This window comes from Cinclus cinclus, unplaced genomic scaffold (assembly GCF_963662255.1).
Source record: "Cinclus cinclus unplaced genomic scaffold, bCinCin1.1 SCAFFOLD_36, whole genome shotgun sequence".
Taxonomy (NCBI): domain Eukaryota; kingdom Metazoa; phylum Chordata; class Aves; order Passeriformes; family Cinclidae; genus Cinclus; species Cinclus cinclus.
In genome coordinates this window covers 1,690,019-1,708,294 of record NW_026912055.1, presented here as the reverse complement: position 1 = coordinate 1,708,294, position 18,276 = coordinate 1,690,019, and positions in this window count along the sequence as shown.

Below are 18,276 nucleotides of genomic sequence, written 5' to 3'. Positions count from 1 at the left end.
AGCCAGGTTTGGAGAAAAGGGCAGCTTTGGTCTGGGAGAAATCCTCGAGCATCTGGAATTTTTGTGTGTAAAATCCCCGGTCAGGTCACAGACAAGTTGGATCTGTATGGTGGCACGTTTGCACAGGAAGAAAAAGTCAAGACCCAACTGGCCAGATGTAATTTTGGAGGGCACGTTTGGCACTCAAATGGCAGCCAGGTTTGGAGAAAGGGGCAGCTTTGTTCTGGGAGAAATCCTTGACCATCTGGAATTTTTGTGTGTGTAATCCCCGGTCAGGCCACAGGCAAGTTGTCTCAGTAAGGTGGCACTTTTGCACAGGAAGAAAAAGTCAAGACCCAACTTGCCAGATGTCATTTTGGAGGGCACGTTTGGCACTCAAATGGCAGCCAGGTTTGGAGAAAGGGGCATCTTTGGTCTGGGAGAAATCCCCGACCATCTGGAATTTTTGTGTGTAAAATCCCCGGTCAGGTCACAGGCAAGTTGGCTCTGTAAGGTGGCAATTTTCACAGGAAGGAAAAGTTCAGAGCCCACTTGGCAGATGTCATTTTGGAGGGCACGTTTGCACTCAAATGGCAGCCAGGTTTGGAGAAAGGGGCAGCTTTGGTCTGGGAGAAATCCTTGACCATCTGGAATTTTTGTGTGTAAAATCCCTTGTCAGGCCACAGGCAAGTTGTCTCTGTAAGGTGGCACTTTTGCACAGGAAGAATAAGTCAAGACCCAACTTGGCAGATGTCATTTTGGAGGGCACGTTTGGCCCTCCTATGGCAGCCAGGTTTGGAGAAAGGGTCAGCTTATGTCTGGGAGAAGTCCTTGACCATCTGGAATTTTTGTGTGTAAAATCCCTGGTCAGGCCACAGGCAAGTTGGCTCTGTAAGGTGGCAATTTGCACAGAAAGGAAAAGTTGAGAGCCCACTTGGCAGATGTCGTTTTGGAGGGCACATTTGGCACTCAAATGGCAGCCAGGTTTGGAGAAAGGGGCAGCTTTGGTCTGGGAGAAATCCTCGACCATCTGGAATTTTTGTGTGTAAAATCCCCGGTCAGGTCACAGACAAGTTGGATCTGTATGGTGGCACATTTGCACAGGAAGAAAATGTCAAGACCCAACTTGCCAGATGTCATTTTGGAGGGCATGTTTGGCACTCAAATTGCAGCCAGGTTTGGAGGAACGGGCAGCTTTGGTCTGGGAGAAATCCTCGACCATCTGGAATTTTTGTGTGTAAAATCCGTGGCCATGTGACAGGCAAGTTGGATCTGTAAGGTGGCAATTTGCACAGGAAGGAAAAGTCCAGCGCCCACTTGGCTGATGTCATTTTGGAGGGCACGTTTGGCACTCAAATGGCAGCCAGGTTTGGATAAAGGGGCAGCTTTGGTCTGGGAGAAATCCTTGACCATCTGGAATTTTTGTGTGTGTAATCCCCGGTCAGGCCACAGGCAAGTTGGCTCTGTATGGTGGCAATTTTCGCAGGAAGAAAAAGTCCAGATCCGACTTGGCAGATGTCATTTTGGAGGGCACGTTTGGCACTCCAATGTCAGCCAGGTTTGGAGAAAGGGGCAGCGTTGCTCTGGGAGAAATCCTCGACCATCTGGAATTTTTGTGTGTAAAATCCCTGGTCAGGCAACAGGCAAGTTGGCTCTGTAAGGTGGCAATTTTGCACAGGAAGAAGAAGTCCAGCGCCCACTTGGCAGATGTAATTTTGGAGGGCACGTTTGGCACTCAAATGGCAGCCAGGTTTGGAGAAAGGGGCAGCTTTGGTCTGGGAGAAATCCTCGACCATCTGGAATTTTTGTGTGTAAAATCCCCGGTCAGGTCACAGGCAAGTTGGATCTGTAAGGTGGCAATTTTCACAGGAAGGAAAAGTTCAGAGCCCACTTGGCAGATGTCATTTTGGAGGGCACGTTTGCACTCAAATGGCAGCCAGGTTTGGAGAAAGGGGCAGTTTTGGTCTGGGAGAAATCCTCGACCATCTGCAATTTTTGTGTGTAAAATCCCTGGTCAGGCCACAGGCAGGTTGGCTCTGTAAGGTGGCACTTTTGCGCAGGAAGAAAGAGTCAAGACCCAACTTGGCAGATGTAATTTTGGAGGGCACGTTTGGCCCTCCAATGGCAGCCAGGTTTGGAGAAAGGGTCAGCTTTGGTCTGGGAGAAATCCTTGACCATCTGGAATTTTTGTGTGTAAAATCCCTGGTCAGGCCACAGGCAAGTTGGCTCTGTAAGGTGGCAATTTGCACAGAAAGGAAAAGTTGAGAGCCCACTTGGCAGATGTCGTTTTGGAGGGCACATTTGGCACTCAAATGGCAGCCAGGTTTGGAGAAAGGGGCATCTTTGGTCTGGGAGAAATCCTCGACCATCTGGAATTTTTGTGTGTAAAATCCCCGGTCAGGTCACAGACAAGTTGGATCTGTATGGTGGCACATTTGCACAGGAAGAAAAAGTCAAGACCCAACTTGCAAGATGTCATTTTGGAGGGCATGTTTGGCACTCAAATTGCAGCCAGGTTTGGAGGAACGGGCAGCTTTGGTCTGGGAGAAATCCTCGACCATCTGGAATTTTTGTGTGTAAAATCCGTGGTCAGGTGACAGGCAAGTTGGATCTGTAAGGTGGCAATTTTCACAGGAAGGAAAAGTCAAGTGCCCAGTTGGCTGATGTCATTTTGGAGGGCATGTTTGGCACTCAAATGGCAGCCAGGTTTGGAGAAAGGGGCAGCTTTGTTCTGGGAGAAATCCTCGACCATCTGGAATTTTTGTGTGTAAAATCCCTGGTCAGGCCACAGGCAAGGTGGCTCTGTAAGGTGGCACTTTTGCGCGGGAAGACGAAGTCAAGACCCAACTTGCCAGATGTCATTTTGGAGGGCACGTTTGGCACTCAAATGGCAGCCAGGTTTGGAGAAAGGGGCAGCTTTGGTCTGGGAGAAATCCTCGACCATCTGGAATTTTTGTGTGTAAAATCCCTGGTCAGGCCACAGGCAAGTTGGCTCTGTAAGGTGGCAATTTGCACAGGAAGGAAAAGTCCAGCGCCCACTTGGCAGATGTCATTTTGGAGGGCACGTTTGGCACTCAAATGGCAGCCAGGTTTGGAGAAAGGGGCAGCTTTGGTGTGGGAGAAATCCTCGACCATCTGGAATTTTTTTGTGTGAAATCCCCGGTCAGGCCACAGGCAAGTTGGCTCTGTAAGGTGGCAATTTGCACAGGAAGGAAAAGTCCAGCGCCCACTTGGCAGATGTCATTTTGGAGGGCACGTTTGGCACTCAAATGGCAGCCAGGTTTGGCGAAAGGGGCAGCTTTGGTCTGGGAGAAATCCTCGACCATCTGGAATTTTTGTGTGTAAAATCCCTGGTCAGGCCACAGGCAAGTTGTCTCTGTAAGGTGGCAATTTGCACAGAAAGGAAAAGTCCAGAGCCCACTTGGCAGATGTCATTTTGGAGGGCACATTTGGCACTCAAATGGCAGCCAGGTTTGGAGAAAGGGGCATCTTTGGTCTGGGAGAAATCCTCGACCATCTGGAATTTTTGTGTATAAAATCCCGGGTCAGGCCACAGGCAAGTTGGCTCTGTAATGTGGCAATTTTGCAAAGGAAGAAAAAGTCCAGAGCCCACTTGGCAGATGTCATTTTGGAGGGCACGTTTGGCACTCAAATGGCAGCCAGGTTTGGAGAAAGGGGCAGCTTTGTTCTGCGAGAAATCCTTGACCATCTGGAATTTTTGTGTGTAAAATCCCTTGTCAGGCCACAGGCAAGTTGTCTCTGTAAGGTGGCACTTTTGCACAGGAAGAATAAGTCAAGACCCAACTTGGCAGATGTCATTTTGTAGGGCACGTTTGGCCCTCCTATGGCAGCCAGGTTTGGAGAAAGGGTCAGCTTATGTCTGGGAGAAGTCCTTGACCATCTGGAATTTTTGTGTGTAAAATCCCTGGTCAGGCCACAGGCAAGTTGGCTCTGTAAGGTGGCAATTTGCACAGAAAGGAAAAGTTGAGAGCCCACTTGGCAGATGTCGTTTTGGAGGGCACATTTGGCACTCAAATGGCAGCCAGGTTTGGAGAAAGGGGCAGCTTTGGTCTGGGAGAAATCCTCGACCATCTGGAATTTTTGTGTGTAAAATCCCCGGTCAGGTCACAGACAAGTTGGATCTGTATGGTGGCACATTTGCACAGGAAGAAAAAGTCAAGACCCAACTTGCCAGATGTCATTTTGGAGGGCATGTTTGGCACTCAAATGGCAGCCAGGTTTGGAGGAACGGGCAGCTTTGGTCTGGGAGAAATCCTCGACCATCTGGAATTTTTGTGTGTAAAATCCGTGGCCATGTGACAGGCAAGTTGGATCTGTAAGGTGGCAATTTTCACAGGAAGGAAAAGTCCAGCGCCCACTTGGCAGATGTCATTTTGGAGGGCACGTTTGGCACTCCAATGTCAGCCAGGTTTGGAGAAAGGGGCATCTTTGGTCTGGGAGAAATCCTCGACCATCTGGAATTTTGGTGTGTAAAATCCCCGGTCAGGCCACAGGCAAGTTGGCTCTGTAAGGTGGCAATTTGCACAGAAATAAATAGTCGAGAGCCCACTTGGCAGATGTCATTTTGGAGGGCACATTTGGCACTCAAATGGCAGCCAGGTTTGGATAAAGGGGCAGCTTTGGTCTGGGAGAAATCCTTGACCATCTGGAATTTTTGTGTGTGTAATCCCCGGTCAGGCCACAGGCAAGTTGGCTCTGTATGGTGGCAATTTTCGCAGGAAGAAAAAGTCCAGATCCGACTTGGCAGATGTCATTTTGGAGGGCACGTTTGGCACTCCAATGTCAGCCAGGTTTGGAGAAAGGGGCAGCGTTGCTCTGGGAGAAATCCTCGACCATCTGGAATTTTTGTGTGTAAAATCCCTGGTCAGGCAACAGGCAAGTTGGCTCTGTAAGGTGGCAATTTTGCACAGGAAGAAGAAGTCCAGCGCCCACTTGGCAGATGTAATTTTGGAGGGCACGTTTGGCACTCAAATGGCAGCCAGGTTTGGAGAAAGGGGCAGCTTTGGTCTGGGAGAAATCCTCGACCATCTGGAATTTTTGTGTGTAAAATCCCCGGTCAGGTCACAGGCAAGTTGGATCTGTAAGGTGGCAATTTTCACAGGAAGGAAAAGTTCAGAGCCCACTTGGCAGATGTCATTTTGGAGGGCACGTTTGCACTCAAATGGCAGCCAGGTTTGGAGAAAGGGGCAGTTTTGGTCTGGGAGAAATCCTCGACCATCTGCAATTTTTGTGTGTAAAATCCCTGGTCAGGCCACAGGCAAGTTGGCTCTGTAAGGTGGCACTTTTGCGCAGGAAGAAAGAGTCAAGACCCAACTTGGCAGATGTAATTTTGGAGGGCACGTTTGGCCCTCCAATGGCAGCCAGGTTTGGAGAAAGGGTCAGCTTTGGTCTGGGAGAAATCCTTGACCATCTGGAATTTTTGTGTGTAAAATCCCTGGTCAGGCCACAGGCAAGTTGGCTCTGTAAGGTGGCAATTTGCACAGAAAGGAAAAGTTGAGAGCCCACTTGGCAGATGTCGTTTTGGAGGGCACATTTGGCACTCAAATGGCAGCCAGGTTTGGAGAAAGGGGCATCTTTGGTCTGGGAGAAATCCTCGACCATCTGGAATTTTTGTGTGTAAAATCCCCGGTCAGGTCACAGACAAGTTGGATCTGTATGGTGGCACATTTGCACAGGAAGAAAAAGTCAAGACCCAACTTGCAAGATGTCATTTTGGAGGGCATGTTTGGCACTCAAATTGCAGCCAGGTTTGGAGGAACGGGCAGCTTTGGTCTGGGAGAAATCCTCGACCATCTGGAATTTTTGTGTGTAAAATCCGTGGTCAGGTGACAGGCAAGTTGGATCTGTAAGGTGGCAATTTTCACAGGAAGGAAAATTCCAGTGCCCAGTTGGCTGATGTCATTTTGGAGGGCATGTTTGGCACTCAAATGGCAGCCAGGTTTGGAGAAAGGGGCAGCTTTGTTCTGGGAGAAATCCTCGACCATCTGGAATTTTTGTGTGTAAAATCCCTGGTCAGGCCACAGGCATGTTGGCTCTGTAAGGTGGCACTTTTGCGCGGGAAGACGAAGTGAAGACCCAACTTGCCAGATGTCATTTTGGAGGGCACGTTTGGCACTCAAATGGCAGCCAGGTTTGGAGAAAGGGGCAGCTTTGGTCTGGGAGAAATCCTCGACCATCTGGAATTTTTGTGTGTAAAATCCCTGGTCAGGCCACAGGCAAGTTGGCTCTGTAAGGTGGCAATTTGCACAGGAAGGAAAAGTCCAGCGCCCACTTGGCAGATGTCATTTTGGAGGGCACGTTTGGCACTCAAATGGCAGCCAGGTTTGGAGAAAGGGGCAGCTTTGGTGTGGGAGAAATCCTCGACCATCTGGAATTTTTTTGTGTGAAATCCCCGGTCAGGCCACAGGCAAGTTGGCTCTGTAAGGTGGCAATTTGCACAGGAAGGAAAAGTCCAGCGCCCACTTGGCAGATGTCATTTTGGAGGGCACGTTTGGCACTCAAATGGCAGCCAGGTTTGGCGAAAGGGGCAGCTTTGGTCTGGGAGAAATCCTCGACCATCTGGAATTTTTGTGTGTAAAATCCCTGGTCAGGCCACAGGCAAGTTGTCTCTGTAAGGTGGCAATTTGCACAGAAAGGAAAAGTTGAGAGCCCACTTGGCAGATGTCATTTTGGAGGGCACATTTGGCACTCAAATGGCAGCCAGGTTTGGAGAAAGGGGCATCTTTGGTCTGGGAGAAATCCTCGACCATCTGGAATTTTTGTGTATAAAATCCCGGGTCAGGCCACAGGCAAGTTGGCTCTGTAATGTGGCAATTTTGCAAAGGAAGAAAAAGTCCAGAGCCCACTTGGCAGATGTCATTTTGGAGGGCACGTTTGGCACTCAAATGGCAGCCAGGTTTGGAGAAAGGGGCAGCTTCGGTCTGGGAGAAATCTTCGACCATCTGGAATTTTTGTGTGTAAAATCCCCGGTCAGGCCACAGGCAAGGTGTCTCTGTAAGGTGGCACTTTTGCACAGGAAGAAAAAGTCAAGACCCTACTTGCCAGATGTCATTTTGGAGGGCACGTTTGGCACTCAAATGGCAGCCAGGTTTGGAGAAAGGGGCAGCTTTGGTCTGGGAGAAATCCTCGACCATCTGGAATTTTTGTGTGTGAAATCCCCAGTCAGGTCACAGGCAAGTTGGCTCTGTAAGGTGGCAATTTTCACAGGAAGGAAAAGTCCAGAGCCCACTTGGCAGATGTCATTTTGGAGGGCACATTTGGCAATCAAATGGCAGCCAGGTTTGGAGAAAGGGGCAGCTTTGGTCTGGGAGAAATCCTCGACCATCTGGAATTTTTGTGTATAAAATCCCGGGTCAGGCCACAGGCAAGTTGTCTCTGTAAGGTGGCACTTTTGCACAGGAAGAAAAAGTCCAGAGCCCACTTGGCAGATGTTATTTTGGAGGGCACGTTTGGCACTCAAATGGCAGCCAGGTTTGGAGAAAGGGGCAGCTTTGTTCTGCGAGAAATCCTTGACCATCTGGAATAGTTTTGTGCGAAATCCCCCGTCTGGCCACAGGCAAGTTGTCTCTGTAAGGTGGCACTTTTGCACAGGAAGAAAAAGTCAAGACCCAACTTGGCAGATGTCATTTTGGAGGGCACGTTTGGCACTCATTTGGCAGCCAGGTTTGGAGAAAGGGGCAGCTTTGGTCTGGGAGAAATCCTCGACCATCTGGAATTTTTGTGTGTAAATCCCTGGTCAGGCCACAGGCAATTTGGCTCTGTAAGGTGGCAATTTTCACAGGAAGGAAAAGTCCAGAGCCCACTTGGCCGATGTCATTTTGGAGGTCACGTTTGCACTCAAATGGCAGCCAGGTTTGGAGAAAGGGGCAGCTTTGGTCTGGGAGAAATCCTCGACCATCTGGAATTTTTGTGTGTAAAATCCCCGGTCAGGTCACAGGCAAGTTGGATCAGTAAGGTGGCAATTTTCACAGGAAGGAAAAGTCCTGCGCCCACTTGCCAGATGTCATTGTGGAGGGCACATTTGGCACTCAAGTGGCAGCCAGGTTTGGAGAAAGGGGCAGCTTTGGTCTGGGAGAAATCCTCGACCATCTGGAATTTTTGTGTGTAAAATCACTGGTCAAGCCACAGGCAAGTTTGCTCCGTAAGGTGGCACTTTTGCACGGGATGACAAAGTCAAGACCCAACTTGCCAGATGTCATTTTGGAGGGCATGTTAGGCACTCAAATGGCAGCCAGGTTTGGAGAAAGGGGCAGCTTTGGTCTGGGAGAAATCCTCGACCATCTGGAATTTTTGTGTGTAAAATCCCTGGTCAGGGCACAGGCAAGTTGGCTCTGTAAGGTGGCACTTTTGGACAGGAAGACAAATTCCAGAGCCGACTTGGCAGATGTCATTTTGGAGGGCACGTTTGGCACTCAAATGGCAGCCAGGTTTGGAGAAAAGGGCATCTATGGTCTGGGAGAAATCCTTGACCATCTGGAATTTTTGTGTGTGTAATCCCCGGTCAGGCCACAGGCAAGTTGGCTCTGTAAGGTGGCAATTTGCACAGAAAGAAAAAGTCGAGAGCCCACTTGGCAGATGTCATTTTGGAGGGCACATTTGGCACTCAAATGGCAGCCAGGTTTGGATAAAGGGGCAGCTTTGGTCTGGGAGAAATCCTTGACCATCTGGAATTTTTGTGTGTGTAATCCCCGGTCAGGCCACAGGCAAGTTGGCTCTGTATGGTGGCAATTTTCACAGGAAGAAAATGTCCAGATCCGACTTGGCAGATGTCATTTTGGAGGGCACGTTTGGCACTCAAATGGCAGCCAGGTTTGGAGAAAGGGGCAGCTTTGGTCTGGCAGAAATCCTCGACCATCTGGAATTTTTGTGTGTAAAATCCCTGGTCAGGCCACAGGCAAGTTGGCTCTGTAAGGTGGCAATTTGCACAGGAAGGAAAAGTCCAGCGCCCACTTGGCAGATGTCATTTTGGAGGGCACGTTTGGCACTCAAATGGCAGCCACATTTGGAGAAAGGGGCAGCTTTGGTCTGGGAGAAATCCTCGACCATCTGGAATTTTTGTGTGTAAAATCCCCGGTCAGGTCACAGGCAAGTTGGATCTGTATGGTGGCACTTTTGCACAGGAAGAAAAAGTCAAGACCCAACTTGCCAGATGTCATTTTGGAGGGCACGTTTGGCTCTCAAATGGCAGCCAGGTTTGGAGAAAGGGGCAGCTTTGGTGTGGGAGAAATCCTCGACCATCTGGAATTTTTGTGTGTAAAATCCCAGGTCAGGCCACAGGCAAGTTGGCTCTGTAAGGTGGCACTTTTGCATGGGATGACAAAGTCAAGACCCAACTTGGCAGATGTCATTTTGGAGGGCACGTTAGGCACTCAAATGGCAGCCAGGTTTGGAGAAAGGGACAGCTTTGGTCTGGGAGAAATCTTCGACCATCTGGAATTTTTGTGTGTAAAATCCCCCGTCAGGCCACAGGAAAGGTGTCTCTGTAAGGTGGCACTTTTGCACAGGAAGGCAACGTCAAGACCCATCTTGGCAGATGTCATTTTGGAGGGCACGTTTGGCACTCAAATGGCAGCCAGGTTTGGAGAAAGGGACAGCTTTGGTCTGGGAGAAATCCTTGACCATCTGGAATTTTTGTGTGTAAAATCCCTGGTCAGGCCACAGGCAAGTTGTCTCTGTAAGGTGGCACTTTTGCGCAGGAAGAAAAAGTCAAGACCCAACTTGCCAGATGTAATTTTGGAGGGCACGTTTGGCACTCCAATGGCAGCCAGGTTTGGAGAAAGGGGCATCTTTGGTGTGGGAGAAATCCTCGACCATCTTGAATTTTTGTGTGTAAAATCCCCGGTCAGGCCACAGGCAAGTTGGCTCTGTAAGGTGGCACTTTTCGACAGGAAGACAAATTCCAGAGCCGACTTGTCAGATGTCATTTTGGAGGGCACGTTTGGCACTGAAATGGCAGCCAGGTTTGGCGAAAGGGGCAGCTTTGGTCTGGGAGAAATCCTCGACCATCTGGAATTTTTGTGTGTAAAATCCCTGGTCAGGCCACAGGCAATTTGGCTCTGTAAGGTGGCACTTTTGCATGGGATGACAAAGTCAAGACCCAACTTGGCAGATGTCATTTTGGAGGGCACGTTTGGCACTCAAATGGCAGCCAGGTTTGGAGAAAGGGGCAGCTTTGGTCTGGGAGAAATCCTCGACCATCTGGAATTTTTATGTGTAAAATCCCTGGTCAGGCCACAGGCAAGTTGGATCTGTATGGTGGCACTTTTGCACAGGAAGAAAAAGTCAAGACCCAACTTGCCAGATGTAATTTTGGAGGGCACGTTTGGCACTCAAATGGCAGCCAGGTTTGGAGAAAGGGGCAGCTGTGGCATGGGAGAAATCCTCGACCATCTGAAATTTTTGTGAGTAAAATCCCGGGTCAGGCCACAGGCAAGTTGGCTCTGTAAGGTGGCACTTTTGCGCAGGAAGAAAAAGTCAAGACCCAACTTGGCAGATGTCATTTTGGAGGGCACGTTTGGCCCTCCAATGGCAACCAGGTTTGGAGAAAGGGGCAGCTTTGGTGTGGGAGAAATCCTCAACCATCTGGAATTTTTGTGTGTAAAATCCCTGGTCAGGCCACAGGCAAGTTGTCTCTGTAAGGTGGCAATTTTCACAGGAAGGAAAAGTCCAGAGCCCACTTGGCAGATGTCATTTTGGAGGGCACGTTTGGCACTCAAATGGCGGCCAGGTTTGGAGAAAAGGGCAGCTTTTGTCTGGGAGAAATCCTCGACCATCTGGAATTTTTGTGTGTAAAATCCCCGGTCAGGTCACAGACAAGTTGGATCTGTATGGTGGCACTTTTGCACAGGAAGAAAAAGTCAAGACCCAACTTGGCAGATGTCATTTTGGAGTGCACGTTTGGCCCTCCAATGCAAGCCAGGTTTGGAGAAAGGGGCAGCTTTGGTCTGGGAGAAATCCTTGACCATCTGGAATTTTTGTGTGTAAAATCCCTGGTCAGGCCACAGGCAAGTTGGCTCTGTAAGGTGGCAATTTTCACAGGAAGGAAAAGTCCAGAGCCCACTTGGCAGATGTCATTTTGGAGGGCACGTTTGGCACTCAAATGGCAGCCAGGTTTGGAGAAAGGGGCAGCTTTGGTCTGGGAGAAATCCTCGACCATCTGGAAATTTTGTGTATAAAATCCTGGGTCAGGCCACAGGCAAGTTGGCTCTGTAAGGTGGCACTTTTGCACAGGAAGAAAAAGTCAAGACCCAACTTACCAGATGTCATTTTGGAGGGCACGTTTGGCACTCCAATGGCAGCCAGGTTTGGAGAAAGAGGCAGCTTTGGTCTGGGAGAAATCCTCGAGCATCTGGAATATTGGTGTGTGAAATCCCCGGTCAGGCCACAGGCAAGTTGGCTCTGTAAGGTGGCAATTTTCACAGGAAGGAAAAGTCCAGAGCCCACTTGGCAGATGTCATTTTGGAGGGCACGTTTGGCACTCAAATGGCAGCCAGGTTTGGAGAAAGGGGCAGCTTTGGTCTGGGAGAAATCCTCGACCATCTGGAATTTTTGCGTGTGTAATCCCCTGTCAGGCCACAGGCAATTTGGCTCTGTAAGGTGGCACTTTTGCACAGGAAGAAAAAGTCAAGACCCAACTTGCCAGATGTCATTTTGGAGGGCTCGTTTGGCACTCCAATGGCAGCCAGGTTTGGAGAAAGGGGCAGCTTTGGTCTGGGAGAAATCCTCGACCATCTGGAATTTTTGTGTATAAAATCCCTGGTCAGGCCACAGGCAAGTTGGCTCTGTAAGGTGGCACTTTTGCACGGGATGACAAAGTCAAGACCCAACTTGCCAGATGTCATTTTGGAGGGCATGTTAGGCACTCAAATGGCAGCCAGGTTTGGAGAAAGGGGCAGCTTTGGTCTGGGAGAAATCCTCGACCATCTGGAATTTTTGTGTGTAAAATCCCTGGTCAGGGCACAGGCAAGTTGGCTCTGTAAGGTGGCACTTTTGGACAGGAAGACAAATTCCAGAGCCGACTTGGCAGATGTCATTTTGGAGGGCACGTTTGGCACTCAAATGGCAGCCAGGTTTGGAGAAAAGGGCATCTATGGTCTGGGAGAAATCCTTGACCATCTGGAATTTTTGTGTGTGTAATCCCCGGTCAGGCCACAGGCAAGTTGTCTCTGTAAGGTGGCAATTTGCACAGAAAGAAAAAGTCGAGAGCCCACTTGGCAGATGTCATTTTGGAGGGCACATTTGGCACTCTAATGGCAGCCAGGTTTGGAGAAAGGGGCAGCTTTGGTCTGGGAGAAATCCTTGACCATCTGGAATTTTTGTGTGTGTAATCCCCGGTCAGGCCACAGGCAAGTTGGCTCTGTATGGCGGCAATTTTCACAGGAAGAAAATGTCCAGATCCGACTTGGCAGATGTCATTTTGGAGGGCACGTTTGGCACTCAAATGGCAGCCAGGTTTGGAGAAAGGGGCAGCTTTGGTCTGGGAGAAATCCTCGACCATCTGGAATTTTTGTGTGTAAAATCCCTGGTCAGGCCACAGGCAAGTTGGCTCTGTAAGGTGGCAATTTGCACAGGAAGGAAAAGTCCAGCGCCCACTTGGCAGATGTCATTTTGGAGGGCACGTTTGGCACTCAAATGGCAGCCAGGTTTGGAGAAAGGGGCAGCTTTGGTCTGGGAGAAATCCTCGACCATCTGGAATTTTTGTGTATAAAATCCCTGGTCAGGCCACCGGCAAGTTGGCTCTGTAAGGTGGCACTTTTGCACAGGAAGGAAAAGTCCAGCTCCCACTTGGCAGATGTCATTTTGGAGGGCACGTTTGGCACTCCAATGGCAGCCAGGTTTGGAGAAAGAGGCAGCTTTGGTCTGGGAGAAATCCTCGACCATCTGGAATATTTGTGTGTGAAATCCCCGGTCAGGCCACAGGCAAGTTGTCTCAGTAAGGTGGCAATTTTCACAGGAAGGAAAAGTCCAGCGCCCACTTGCCAGATATCATTTTGGTGGGCTCGTTTGGCACTCAAATGGCAGCCAGGTTTGGAGAAAGGGGCAGCTTTGGTCTGGGAGAAATCCTCGACCATCTGGAATTTTTGTGTGTAAAATCCCCGGTCAGGTCACAGGCAAGTTGGCTCTGTAATGTGGCACTTTTGGACAGGAAGACAAATTCCAGAGCCGACTTGGCAGATGTTATTTTGGAGGGCACGTTTGGCACTCAAATGGCAGCCAGGTTTGGAGAAAGGGGCATCTTTGGTCTGGGAGAAATCCTTGACCATCTGGAATTTTTGTGTGTGTAATCCCCGGTCAGGCCACAGGCAAGTTGTCTCTGTAAGGTGGCACTTTTGCACAGGAAGAAAAAGTCAAGACCCAACTTGGCAGATGTCATTTTGGAGGGCACGTTTGGCACTCAAATGGCAGCCAGGTTTGGAGAAAGGGGCAGCTTTGGTCTGGGAGAAATCCTTGACCATCTGGAATTTTTGTGTGTGTAATCCCCGGTCAGGCAACAGGCAAGTTGTCTCAGTAAGGTGGCACTTTTGCACAGGAAGAAAAAGTCAAGACCCAACTTGCCAGATGTCATTTTGGAGGGCACGTTTGGCACTCAAATGGCAGCCAGGTTTGGAGCAAGGGGCAGCTTTGGTCTGGGAGAAATCCTTGACCATCTGGAATTTTTGTGTGTAAAATCCCTGGTCAGGCCACAGGCAAGTTGGCTCTGTAAGGTGGCACTTTTGCACAGGAAGAAAAAGTCAAGACCCAACTTGGCAGATGTCATTTTGGAGGGCACGTTTGGCACTCAAATGGCAGCCAGGTTTGGAGCAAGGGGCAGCTTTGGTCTGGGAGAAATCCTCGACCATCTGGAATTTTTGTGTGTAAAATCCCAGGTCAGGTCACAGGCAAGTTGGCTCTGTAAGGTGGCACTTTGCACTGAAAGAAAAAGTCGAGAGCCCACTTGGCAGATGTCATTTTGGAGGGCACATTTGGCATTCAAATGGCAGCCAGGTTTGGAGAAAGGGGCATCTTTGGTGTGGGAGAAATCCTTGACCATCTGGAATTTTTGTGTGTGTAGTCCCCGGTCACGTCACAGGCAAGTTGGATCTGTAAGGTGGCAATTTTCACAGGAAGGAAAAGTCCAGCGCCCACTTGGCAGAAGTCATTTTGGAGGGCACGTTTGCACTCAAATGGCAGCCAGGTTTGGAGAAAGGGGCAGCTTTGGTCTGGGAGAAATCCTCGACCATCTCGAATTTTTGTGTGTAAGATCCCCGGTCATGGCACCGGCAAGGTGTCTCTGTAAGGTGGCACTTTTGCACAGGAAGACAAAGTCAAGACCCAACTTGCCAGATGTCATTTTGGAGGGCACGTTTGGCACTCAAATGGCAGCCAGATTTGGAGGAACGGGCACCTTGGGTATGGGAGGAATCCTCAACCATATGGAATTTTTGTGTGTGTAATCCCCGGTCAGGCCACAGGCAAGGTGGCTCTGTAATGTGGCACTTTTGCACAGGAAGACAAAGTCCAGAGCCCACTTGCCAGATGTCATTTTGGAGGGCACGTTTGGCACTCAAATGGCAGCCAGGTTTGGAAAAAGGGGCAGCTTTGGTCTGGGAGAAATCCTCGACCATCTGGAATTTTTGTGTGTGTAATCCCCGGTCAGGCCACAGGCAAGTTGGCTCTGTAAGTTGGCACTTTTGCACGTGATGACAAAGTCAAGACCCAACTTGCCAGATGTCATTTTGGAGGGCACGTTTGGCACTCAAATGGCAGCCAGGTTTGGAGAAAAGGGGCAGCTTTGGTCTGGGAGAAATCCTTGACCATCTGGAATTTTTGTGTGTAAAATCCCTGGTCAGGCCACAGGCAAGGTGGCTCTGTAAGGTGGCACTTTTGCACAGGAAGAAAAAGTCAAGACCCAACTTGCCAGATGTCATTTTGGAGGGCACGTTTGGCACTCAAATGGCAGCCAGGTTTGGAGAAAGGGGCAGCTTTGGTCTGGCAGAAATCCTCGACCATCTGGAATTTTTGTGTGTAAAATCCCTGGTCAGACCACAGGCAAGTTGGCTCTGTAAGGTGGCACTTTTGCACAGGAAGACAAAGTCAAGACCCAACTTGCCAGATGTCATTTTGGAGGGCACGTTTGGCACTCAAATGGCAGCCAGGTTTGGAGAAAGGGGCAGCTTTGGTCTGGGAGAAATCCTCGACCATCTGGAATATTTGTGTGTAAAATCCCCGGTCAGGCCACAGGCAAGTTGTCTCTGTAAGGTGGCAATTTTCACAGGAAGGAAAAGTCCAGAGCCCACTTGGAAGATGTCATTTTGGAGGGCACATTTGGCACTCAAATGGCAGCCAGGTTTGGAGAAAGGGGCAGCTTTGGTCTGGGAGAAATCCTTGACCATCTGGAATTTTTGTGTATAAAATCCCTGGTCAGGCCACAGGCAAGTTGGCTCTGTAAGGTGGCACTTTTGCACAGGAAGGAAAAGTCCAGCTCCCACTTGGCAGATATCATTTTGGAGGGCTCGTTTGGCACTCAAATGGCAGCCAGGTTTGGAGAAAGGGGCAGCTTTGGTCTGGGAGAAATCCTTGACCATCTGGAATTTTTGTGTGTGTAATCCCCGGTCAGGCCACAGGCAAGTTGTCTCTGTAATGTGGCACTTTTGCACAGGAAGAAAAAGTCAAGACCCAACTTGGCAGATGTCATTTTGGAGGGCACGTTTGGCACTCAAATGGCAGCCAGGTTTGGAGAAAGGGGCAGCTTTGGTCTGGGAGAAATCCTCGACCATCTGGAATTTTTGTGTGTAAAATCCCTGGTCAGGCCACAGGCAAGTTGGCTCTGTAAGGTGGCATTATTGCACAGGAAGACAAAGTCAAGACCCAACTTGCCAGATGTCATTTTGGAGGGCACGTTTGGCACTCCAAGGGCAGCCAGGTTTGGAGAAAGGGGCAGCTTTGGTCTGGCAGAAATCCTCGACCATCTGGAATTTTTGTGTGTAAAATCCCTGGTCAGACCACAGGCAAGTTGGCTCTGTAAGGTGGCACTTTTGCACGTGATGACAAAGTCAAGACCCAACTTGCCAGATGTCATTTTGGAGGGCACGTTAGGCACTCACATGGCAGCCAGGTTTGGAGAAAAGGGGCAGCTTTGGTCTGGGAGAAATCCTTGACCATCTGGAATTTTTGTGTGTAAAATCCCTGGTCAGGCCACAGGCAAGGTGGCTCTTTAAGGTGGCACTTTTGCACAGGAAGACAAAGTCCAGAGCCCACTTGGCAGATGTCATTTTGGAGGGCACGTTTGGCACTCAAATGGCAGCCAGGTTTGGAGAAAGGGGCAGCTTTGGTCTGGGAGAAATCCTCGACCATCTGGAATTTTTGTGTGTAAAGTCCCCGATCAGGCCACAGGCAAGTTGGCTCTGTAAGGTGGCACTTTTGCACAGGAAGGAAAAGTCCAGCTCCCACTTGGCAGATGTCATTTTGGAGGGCACGTTTGGCACTCAAATAGCAGCCAGGTTTGGAGAAAGAGGCAGCTTTGGTCTGGGAGAAATCCTCGAGCTTCTGGAATATTTGTGTGTGAAATCCCCGGTCAGGCCACAGGCAAGTTGGCTCTGTAAGGTGGCAATTTTCACAGGAAGGAAAAGTCCAGCGCCCACTTGGCAGATATCATTTTGGAGGGCTCGTTTGGCACTCAAATGGCAGCCAGGTTTGGAGAAAGGGGCAGCTTTGGTCTGGGAGAAATCCTTGACCATCTGGAATTTTTGTGTGTGTAATCCCCGGTCAGGCCACAGGCAAGTTGTCTCTGTAATGTGGCACTTTTGCACAGGAAGAAAAAGTCAAGACCCAACTTGGCAGATGTCATTTTGGAGGGCACGTTTGGCACTCAAATGGCAGCCAGGTTTGGAGAAAGGGGCAGGTTTGGTCTGGGAGAAATCCTCGACCATCTGGAATTTTTGTGTGTAAAATCCCTGGTCAGGCCACAGGCAAGTTGGCTCTGTAAGGTGGCATTATTGCACAGGAAGACAAAGTCAAGACCCAACTTGCCAGATGTCATTTTGGAGGGCACGTTTGGCACTCCAAGGGCAGCCAGGTTTGGAGAAAGGGGCAGCTTTGGTCTGGCAGAAATCCTCGACCATCTGGAATTTTTGTGTGTAAAATCCCTGGTCAGACCACAGGCAAGTTGGCTCTGTAAGGTGGCACTTTTGCACGTGATGACAAAGTCAAGACCCAACTTGCCAGATGTCATTTTGGAGGGCACGTTAGGCACTCACATGGCAGCCAGGTTTGGAGAAAAGGGGCAGCTTTGGTCTGGGAGAAATCCTTGACCATCTGGAATTTTTGTGTGTAAAATCCCTGGTCAGGCCACAGGCAAGGTGGCTCTTTAAGGTGGCACTTTGGCACAGGAAGACAAAGTCCAGAGCCCACTTGGCAGATGTCATTTTGGAGGGCACGTTTGGCACTCAAATGGCAGCCAGGTTTGGAGAAAGGGGCAGCTTTGGTCTGGGAGAAATCCTCGACCATCTGGAATTTTTGTGTGTAAAGTCCCCGATCAGGGCACAGGCAAGTTGGCTCTGTAAGGTGGCACTTTTGCACAGGAAGAAAAAGTCCAGGGCCCACTTGGCAGATGTCATTTTGGAGGGCACGTTTGGCACTCAAATGGCAGCCAGGTTTGGAGAAAGGGGCAGCTTTGGTCTGGGAGAAATCCTCGAGCATCTGGAATATTTGTGTGTGAAATCCCCGGTCAGGCCACAGGCAAGTTGGCTCTGTAAGGTGGCAATTTTCACAGGAAGGAAAAGTCCAGCGCCCACTTGGCAGATGTCATTTTGGAGGGCTCGTTTGGCACTCAAATGGCAGCCAGGTTTGGAGAAAGGGGCAGCTTTGGTCTGGGAGAAATCCTTGACCATCTGGACTTTTTGTGTGTGTAATCCCCGGTCAGGCCTCAGGCAAGTTGTCTCTGTAATGTGGCACTTTTCCACAGGAAGAAAAAGTCAAGACCCAACTTGGCAGATGTCATTTTGGAGGGCACGTTTGGCACTCAAATGGCAGCCAGGTTTGGAGAAAGGGGCAGCTTTGGTCTGGGAGAAATCCTCGACCATCTGGAATTTTTGTGTGTAAAATCCCCGGTCAGGCCACGGGAAGTTGGCTCTGTAAGGGGGCACTTTTGCACAGGGAGAAAAAGTCAAGACCCAACTTGCCAGATGTCATTTTGGAGGGCACGTTTGGCACTCAAATGGCAGCCAGGTTTGGAGAAAGGGGCATCTTTGGTCTGGGAGAAATCCTCGACCATCTGGAATTTTTGTGTGTAAAATCCCC